Consider the following 9,956-nt stretch of genomic DNA (forward strand, 5'->3'; position numbering starts at 1 on the left):
TAGCTTCATATATGATGTATTTGACTTGTGTATGTGGTTGGTTTTGACGTTCTCAGGATCCGAGGTTGATTTGATGGAATAATATCTCAATATGAAAGCTTTAAGTTAGAAGAGTTGATGTCACAATCCATTTCTCCTTCAGTAAGATGTTGTGACGGCACTTAGTCTCAAAGACTAGGTAAGCTTAACAGTTGCGGAATAACTGAAATAACAACTAAATTAATGACTAAAGCTCAACATCAACAGGTAAATATATAGATAAAGCTGGAAAACTGTCGCTCGATGTGTACAAGTAAAATCAACAACTCTGAGTATAAACAACTCCCAAAGACCAGGTAGTCACAACTCACAAGCTCTAAAGAATTGTTCTAATTGTCTCTATACATCAGCATCTAGGGAAAATAAAGAAGAACGACATGAAAGGATATAGGGGGACTCCGAGGTCTACAGACGCTGGCATATATACCTTGAAGTCTCCGTAGCAGCAACACGTACTCTTTACTAATAGCGGGGCTGGTAGGAGGTACCTGGGTCTGCACACAAAACATGTGCATAAAAGTAGCATGAGTACACCATAACCGTGTCCAGTAAGTGCCAAGCCTAACCTCGGTATGGTAGTGACGAGGTCAGGTCAGGGGACTATAATAATTAAGGCAGAAGATATAGTAATATAATGAAAGACTGGGAATTTAACAACGAGAAATACAGAAAGAGGAAACTACACAGAAAATAGGGGTAAACAACAGGGGAGCTCTCAAGGTACCTCGTAGTCCCAAAAATAAATGCTCAACAGGGGAGTTCCAGAGGTACCGCCCCGTAGTCCCAAAAGTAAATATACAACAGGGGATCTACCGAGGTACCGCCTCGTAGTCCAAAAAATAAAAATGCAACAGGGGATCTCCTGAGGTACCGCCTCGTAGTCCCAAAAGTAAACACACACTTGCCACCAATGGAACAACGAATTCACAGCAAGAATCCTACCATTAAAGACTAAATGCAAAAATCATGGAAGACATGAGATCATGCTCCACAGATTTCAATTAAGCATTTAAGACACATAGACATGAGATATTAGGCTAAACATGATATCTACACATGCTGGGATAATTCAGTTAAGATATAGCAGCTTACTATTCAATATAAATCGGATTCTCAATAATTAGCCCATGTACGCACTCGTCACCTCGCGTACACAGCACTCACATATCACAGATTATTACAACAATACCAAATCCTAAGTGGATTTTCCTCACACAAGGTTAGGCAAGCCACTTACCTCGAACCAAGCTCAATCAGTCAATAAGAATATCTTTTCCTCGACTTTCCGACTCCGAATGGACTAAATCTAGACAAAGTAATTACATACTATAAATATAACTATATAAACTAATCTAATTAACGAAATCAAGACTTTAACAAGAAATTAGAAAATCGCCCCAAAAGTCAACCTGGTCCCATGTCTCGAAATTGGGTAAAAGTCACAAAATACGAACACTCATTCAACCACGAGTTCACCCATACCAAAATTATTCAAATCCGATACCAAAACCTCAATCAAAACGCCAAAATTCGGTCTAAGAACTTTTCAACTTTTTCCCCCAAATTTCTCAACCCAAAACCTCAATTAGATGACGAAATTAACGATGGATTATTGGATATTAATTAAAAATGAGTGTAGAATCCTTACCCAAATGTTTCCTCTGAAAATCCCTCAAAATCTCACCTCAATCCGAGATCTCTATCTCAAAATATGAAGAAAATGGCAAACCCTCGATTTTGAAATGTTTAAATCTGCCCAGGTATTCCTTAATCGCGATCGCGGAAATAGCCTCACGATCGCGAAGCACAACTCAGTTGCCCCAGAAGTTAGGCCTATCCGAACTCGGCTGACTACACGGGAACGTGGAAAAGGAAAAGCCCAGGCCTACACGATCGCCAACTCAGCCACGCGACCGCGAAGCACAACCGCGCGTGGCCTGCTACCCCAAAAACCCCTACGCAAACGTGACATTCACCACGCATTCGCGACTCGCTGAGAACCAAAGCTTCCGCGTTCGTGCCCTTTTTTTGCGAAAGCATTGAGTAAAAACTCAGTCCACCAAAAAAACCCTGCGTGATCGCATAACAAGCCACACGATCGCATTGAAGAAAACAGATCAGTGCACAAGCAAACTTCAGCAACCTTCTAAGTCCACTTTCCAATCCGTTAACCATTCGAAATCCACCCGACGCCCCCAGTACCTCAACCAAACATACCAACAAGTCCTATAACATCATACACACTTAGTCGAGCCTTCAAATCGCATCAAACAACGCTAAAATTATGAATCGCACCCCAATTCAAGCTTAATGAACTTTTAAACTTCTAAATTCTACATCTGACGCTAAAACCTATCAAAACACGTTCGATTGACCTCCAATTATGCACACAAGTCATATTTTACATTAGGGACCTACTCCAACTTCCGGAATTGGAATCCGACCCCGATATCTGGAAGTCCACTCCCGGTCGAACTTCTCAAAAATCCAACTGTTGCCATTTTAAGCCTAATTCAACTACGGATCTCCATATCACCATCCGGACACGCTCCTAAGACTAGAATCACCATAAGAATCTAACAAAACCATCAAAACTCCATTCCGGAGTCGTTTACCCATAAGTCAACATCCGATCAACCATTTCAACTTAGGCTTCCAACCTTGAGACTTAGTGTCTTAAGTCATTCCGAAATACCTCCAGACCCGAACCGACTAACCTGGAAAGTCACATAAGAATAAAATGAAATAGAAGAAGCAAAATAGGGGATCGGGGCTAATACTCTCAAAACGACCGGCCGGGTCGTTACAGCTCCCCCTCTTAAAACAATCGTTCATCCTCAGACGAGTATTGAGACATACCTGAAGTGGTGAAAAGATGAGGGTAGAGACTGCGCATATCATGCTCGGTCTCCCAAGTCGCCTCCTCGACTGGCTAACCCTTGCACTGAACCTTCACTAAGGCAATGTTCTTTGACATCAACTTTCAAACCTGCCTGTCCAAAATAGCCACCGGCTCTTCAACACAAGATGAATCGTTGTCCAACTAGACTGAGCTGAAATCCAACACATGAGACGGATCGTCGTGGTACTTCCGGAGCATAGAAACATGGAATACTGGATGAACTGGATCTAGGCTAGGTGGTACTACAAGTGTGTAAGCCACCTCTCCAACCCTCTCAAGAATCTCAAAAGGCCCGATATACCTAGGGCTCAGCTTGCCCTTATTCCGGAACCTCATATCACCCTTCATGGGCGAAACACGGAGCAAGACCCGCTCCCTAATCATGAATGCAACATCGCGAACCTTCCGATCCATATAACTCTTCTGTATGGACTGGGTTGTACGAAGTTGATCCGGAATGACCTTTACCTTCTCCAAAGCATCCTGAACCAAGTCTGTACCCAATAACTTAGCCTCGTCCGGCTCGAACCAACCTACTGGAGACCGACACCGCCTACCATACAAAGCCTCATACGGTGCCATCTGAATGCTTGACTGATAACTGTTGTTGTAGGAAAACTCCGTAAGTGGCAAGAACTAATCCCAAGAACCCCCAAACTCCATCACACAAGCACGGAGCATATCCTCCAATATCTGAATAGTGCACTCAGGTTGTCCGTCCGTCTAAGGGTGAAACGATGTGCTCAACTCAACTTGAGTACCTAAATCATACTGTACAGCCCTCTAGAACCGCGATGTAAACTACGTACCCCGGTCAGAGATGATAGATACCGGCACGCCATGAAGCTTGACAATCTCACGAATATAAACTCGAGCAGTTGCTTGGATGAATAAGTAGTCATCACTGGAATGAAATGGGCTGACTTCGTCAACTATCCACAATTGCCCAAATAACATCAAACTTCCTCTAAGTCTGTGGGAGCCCAACTAAAAAATCCATAGTGATCCGCTCCCATTTCCACTCCGGAATCTCTAGCTTCTAAAGCAATCCACATGGTCGATGATGCTCATACTTAACTTGCTAGCAATTCAGGCAGCAAGCTACATACTCTGCTATGTCCTTCTTTATTCTCCTTCACCAATAATATTGCCTCAAGTCCTGATACATCTTCGTGGCACCCTGGTGAATGGAGTACTACAAACTGTGAGCCTCCTGGAGAATCAACTCCCGGAAACCATCTACATTGGGCACACATAGCCCGCCTTGTATCCTCAATGCACCATCATCTCCAATAGTGACCTCTTTGGCATCACCGTTTTGAACTGTGTCCTTAAGGACAAGCAGATGGGGTTCATCATACTGATGCTCCCCGATACGATCATAAAGAGAAAACTGAGAAACCACACAAGCCAAAACTCGACTTGGCTCGAAAATATCCAATCTAACAAACTGGTTGGCCAAGGCCTGAACATCCAATGCTAATGGCTCCTCTGCTGCTAGTAGATATGCTAAGCTCCCCAAACTCTTCGCCCTAGGACTCAAGGCATCAGCCATCACATTGGCCTTCCCTAGATGGTGTAAAATAGTCATATCATCGTCCTTAAGCAACTCTAACCACCTCCTCTGACGCAAGTTAAGATCTTTTTGTTTGAACCGATGTTGCAGACTCCGGTGATCGGTGTAGATCTCATTAGGGACATTGCACAAATAGTGCCGCCAAATCTTTAAGGCATGAACAATAGCTGCTAGCTCAAGGTCATGGACTTGATAGTTCTTCTCATGCACCTTCAGTTGTCTAGATGCATAGGCAATCACCCTACCGTCCTGCCTCAACACCACGCCGAGACCAATCCGCGATGCATCACAATATACAATATAAGACCCCGAACTTGTAGGCAATACCAATACTAGGGTCGTAGTCAAAGTTGTCTTGAGCTTTTGAAAGCTCTCCTCGCGCTCCTCTGTCCACCTGATTGAAGCACCCTTTTGGGTCAGCCTGGTCATAGGTGCTGCAATAGATGAGAAACCCTCTGCAAATCAACGGTAATACCCTGCCAAACCAAGAAAACTATGGATCTCCGTAGCTAAGGACGGTTTGAGTCAACTCTGCACTGCTTCAACCTTCTTCGGATCCACCTTGATCCCCTCACTCGACACTACATGACCCAAAAATGCCACTTCTAGACAGAGCTGACAGTTTGAGAATTTTGCATATAACTTCTTTTCTCTCAAGGTCTGAAGCACAGTCCTCAGGTGCAAAAGGTACTCCCCACGATAAAAAGGGATTGCAATTAGGTTGACAAGCACGTGGTGGTTCTCGGACCCGATGAACATATCACCACCCATGTCGAGGGATATTTAAGTATTTACACTTATCCCTTTACGCTGGGCCTATTGGATCCGGTTATCATTGATTTATGCAAAAGATACGAGGTATGCCTCGGTCAAATTCACTCTTCATTCTGGAGGATTGTGGTCCTTCTTCGGTTCTTCGTGAGCAAGATCGATGGATGCTCATTCACCGTCGACCACCTCATGCGCCTATATAGTCCCCAACTCTTTCGAGGGGGGGAGGGGGGGAGGGATCAAACTTGTGTGTCGGGCTAGTAAAGCCTCATTCTCGAGTATCAATAAAGATTGGGATCGTGGCTGGCTAGGCCGTTTTATCCGAGTGAGGACCTCAGACTTGATCCTAGCCGAGCGCATGCCATTCCCTGAGAAGTGGAATATAAAACGTAAGTAAAATTTCGTTTTCAAAATTTTATTTTACTCTTATTTTTCCTTCCTTCTTATCGGTAGGAGGCCCATTCTCACGGTGAGATTCCTTTCCCGAGTGAGCAATACTTGGGTTTCTTTTGTGTCGCTAAGTTTTTACTTGTTTTGTTTCCTTTTGCAGGTTTATCCAAGGACGTCACACTGAGGCCTCCATCCTGTGATGAGGACTGCCCCACCGAGTCCCCTGCTCCAAGACAGGGTGATGAGAGGAAAAGAAAGAGGGATCCGAGTTCTCCGAGCTCAGAGAAGAAGACAACAAAAAGAAAGTTGGTGCACAAGCCCAAAGAAAATACCAGCGCTCAAGCCTCACCCTCGGATTCACTCTACCGGCTGAGAGACGAATCTGAAGAAGAAGAAGAAGCCTCTGAACTGGTGGCCCGCGTGCGGTCAGAGTTCGAGGGACAAGGGGCCTCCGAACCATAGAGAGGTGAGGCCAATCTGCCTCAAGCCAGGGAGGCTGATGAGGAGGCCGTGGTCGAGGCCAACGAGGAGGCTGTGGCCGATGCCTCCTAGGATGTGGGTAATGCCCCAAATGATGTAATCGGTGTAATAGACATCATCGAGTCGCCTTCGTTTACTGAGTCTATGTTCAACGAGGCTCATAAGGTGAAAGAATTCCCTAACGAGGGGGCTCAAGGAGCGGAATACCCCCTCTGCGACTTTTTTGATGGCATGGATTCTGCCACCACGGACGTCACCGGATTGGGTGACTTGGAGGTGCCAAGGAAGACTCCATCTTCGGGAATAACTAGTCCTTCCTCAAGTCCAAAACTATTCAACCGGTTCCCAGCATCGAGCGTGGATCCTGACCGGAAGCGATCGATCATCATCTCCATTCCGGAGGATGCCCGGGTCCTCTCTGCCCCCCTAGGGGTGGCCAGTTACCTTAGGTTCTTAGTGATCGATGAAGACCAAGCCAAGATGAACGAGGTGGATGCGCTCTGCCTGTTCAATGAAGCACAACAAGCGTTAAATCGGGTAACTTTACATACCTCTTGATGACTTCTAATTTGTACTTAGATTAATTTATAGATGATCATATCTTTTTTCTTTGTGTTTGTAGGACTCGGTGCTTCATCACAAGACTTTTCTCCGATATCGAGAAGAGCTAAACTAGTATAAGGCTGAGATTCAAGGGCTCACTAAGAAGAGAGATGCTTACAAAATTCTTAATGAGCAACGTGAAGGGGAGGTTAAGAGCCTCCGAGCTGAGCTAGAGGTGGCTCGGAAGGAGAACGCCGACCTGGTGGAAAAGGTAAAAGTCTTTGATGTTAGTGAAGACGAACTAGACTCGGTGACTAACGCTCCGAACCCGCAGGTCCAACAGAATCTTGATCGGATCGACCAACTTTCGGGCAGATATGGACGTGGTAAAGGCCGAGGCCGAAGAATGGAAAAGTAAAATGGACTGCTTGGCCTCGGAAAAGGAAACTGCTCGGGCGCAATTGGCTTTGACCGAGGTCCAGCTTCGGGCGGCAAAGGAAAAGTCCATGGTGCATGCCAAAAATATTGAGGAGCTCCAATCTCAGCTAAGTTAGGTCGTCTTCAATTGAGAAACTCTGGCCAAGGAGCATGAAACGGCCAAGTCGGTGGCCGTGGTGGTTAAATCCGATGCGGACGAGATGGTGGCCCAAAATAAAGACGATGCCGAGGCGGCCCAGGATCGAGCAAAGGATACCGTCGAGCACGTGAAGCGGTAATCCAAAAAGAGAGGCCTTCAAGGAAATTCTTGCTCGGGGTTTCGACTTGTCGGCTGAAATTGAGAGTGCCAAGGGGATCGAAGCCGAGGCCAAGAAGTTGGCTTATCCCGAGGATGATGAAGACTCTGAGGTTTGAGCAGATCCGAGGTGGAGGAGACCCCGAAGGTTCCAGGTGATGAGGCGGCCCCTCGAGAAGACTAGGCCACTTAGGCACTTCACAGATGTTTTTGTTTTTTTCTGCCTTTTGTACTACCTTCCTTTTTTTGTTGAGGCCGTTTGGCCTTTGTAAAAATTTGTATCGAGGTCATTTGGCCCATGTAAAAGAATCTTTTGATANTGTAAAAAATCTTTTGATTTATATATAAGGCTTTTTCCATTCAGCAATTTCTGAGTTTTTCCTTTGCTTTATTATTTATATTTGAGATGTCTCCGAGCCGTTTTTTATTCTTGGGCGTAATAATTACACATGTGCACAAGCTTTGTGCCAGGGCTCGATCAGTCTATGTGGGAACAGTTCATTCAACCGTTTGGCCCTTACAGTAAATCCTATCGATCGAGCCGATACCGTTCGATCACAAAATCTCTTTCTTTGCTAAAGTCGTTATCTGAGGGTAATGCTCCCTAGTGTCCATCATAGAGAAGCCTTGGATACTGTTGATGTTATATTTGACACCAATTCATGATCGGCCTTCGATTATAAGTTAGCACGATTCACTGTTGTCTCATTAAAAACCTTGCCGGAAAACCCATTTGGGACAAAAGCGGCCCAAGGGAAACAGAGTGCAACGCGTGCTTTCAGACCTAAAAGTTATAATGTTCCTTGTTGGTCACCTACAAGTGTTAGTTCAAAAATAAGTGAAAGGAATGAATGGGGTCGTACCTTAGCAGTAGTATCACTTCAAGTGAGTTACGTTCCAGTTATTCGGTAGTCGTTCACCGTTTGTTGCTCCGAGTTTGTATGATCCTTTTCTGGTGATCTCGATAATTTAATATGGACCTTCCTAGTTCGGCCCAAGCTTCCCCTCATTCGAATTTCGGGTGCTTAGTGTGACCCTTCTTAGCACTAAGTCCCCGATATTGAAGTGTCAAAGGTTCGCCCCGCGATTATAATATCTCTCGATCCGCTGTTTTTGGGTGGCCAACCAAACAAGGGTAGCTTTGCGCCTTTCATCTAATAGCTCCAGGCTCGTACTTATGGCATCGTCATTTGAATTCTTGGTTGTGTATCAGAACCTGAGACTTGGTTCTCCAACTTTGGCTGGTATTAGAGCTTCGACGCCGTAAACCAGCGAAAATGGGGTCTCCCCAGTACTGGACTTCGAGGTCGTACGGTACGCCCATAGGACTTCGGGCAGGATTTCCTTCTATTTTCCTTTGGCGTCAGTTAACCTCTTTTTGAGGTTTTGGAGTATGGTCTTGTTGGTTGATTCTGCTTGTCTGTTCCCACTAGGGTGGTAGGGTGTAGATAGGATCTTTTTGATCTTATGGTTTTCAAGAAACTTGCTTACTTTGCTACCAATGAATTGTTTTCCATTGTCGCACATGATCTCGGCCGGCATTTCGAACCAGCATATGATGTGGTCCCAAATGAAATCGATGGCTTCCTTCTCCCTGACCATCTCGTATGCTTTTGCTTCCACCCACTTAGAAAAATAGTCAGTCATAAATAATATAAATTGAGCCTTACCGAGTGCCCATGAAAGGGGGCCAACAATGTCCATTCCCCACTTCATGAACGGTCATGGTGACAAGAACCGAATGCAGCAGCTCCCTGGGTTGATGAATCATCAGAGCATGTCTTTGGCATTCATCGCATTTTCGCACAAACTCCTTTGCGTCCTGATGATAGGCTATAATTACGTATTTTAGTCGATTATTAAACTCTAGTTTACTGCACTTTAGTTGAGTTTGCGCTTTAATCGCTAGTATTTTGCACTAATTGTGTGTTTTATGCCTTGTAGGGGTGATTCCCAGCTATGTAGATGTTATGGAATGAATTCGAGTGATTTGGAGCTTTGAAGTCCGAGTAAAAGCCCAAGGAATTAAGCCGGTATCGTATTCGGGAATCAACGGATGATAGAGCAACAAAACAAAGAATCGAGTAGGCATATTGCGCATTGTCTAGTAAAATGAACATAACTTTTAGTTCAGAACTCCATTTGTGATCCACAATATATGGATGGAAAGCTAACTCAAAGGAATAGAACTTTCATGTTTTACGTTTTTCCAAATTCTAAATGGAACAGGGTGAAAAATGCGGTCGAAACCGTGACCGCGGACCTGGACGCGGACTGAGGCAGTACACTGGGTAAATACCGCGCCCGGACCGCGACCGCGGCGTCCAGACCTGATAAATTGTCCTTTTTCGCGTAGGAGAAGGTATAATTGTTTGGGTCCGACCCTACTTGGTATATATACATGGAAAACGGTATTTTAAGGGAGGTTGGACATATTTTTGACACAGATTCGACCTAAGGAGGCAGAGACACAATAGGAGCAAGGCGGGGAATTTTTCAACGAGTTTTTCTTTTCCTCTTCC

Source organism: Nicotiana attenuata, unplaced genomic scaffold (genome assembly GCF_001879085.1).
Source record: "Nicotiana attenuata strain UT unplaced genomic scaffold, NIATTr2, whole genome shotgun sequence".
Classification (NCBI taxonomy): domain Eukaryota; kingdom Viridiplantae; phylum Streptophyta; class Magnoliopsida; order Solanales; family Solanaceae; genus Nicotiana; species Nicotiana attenuata.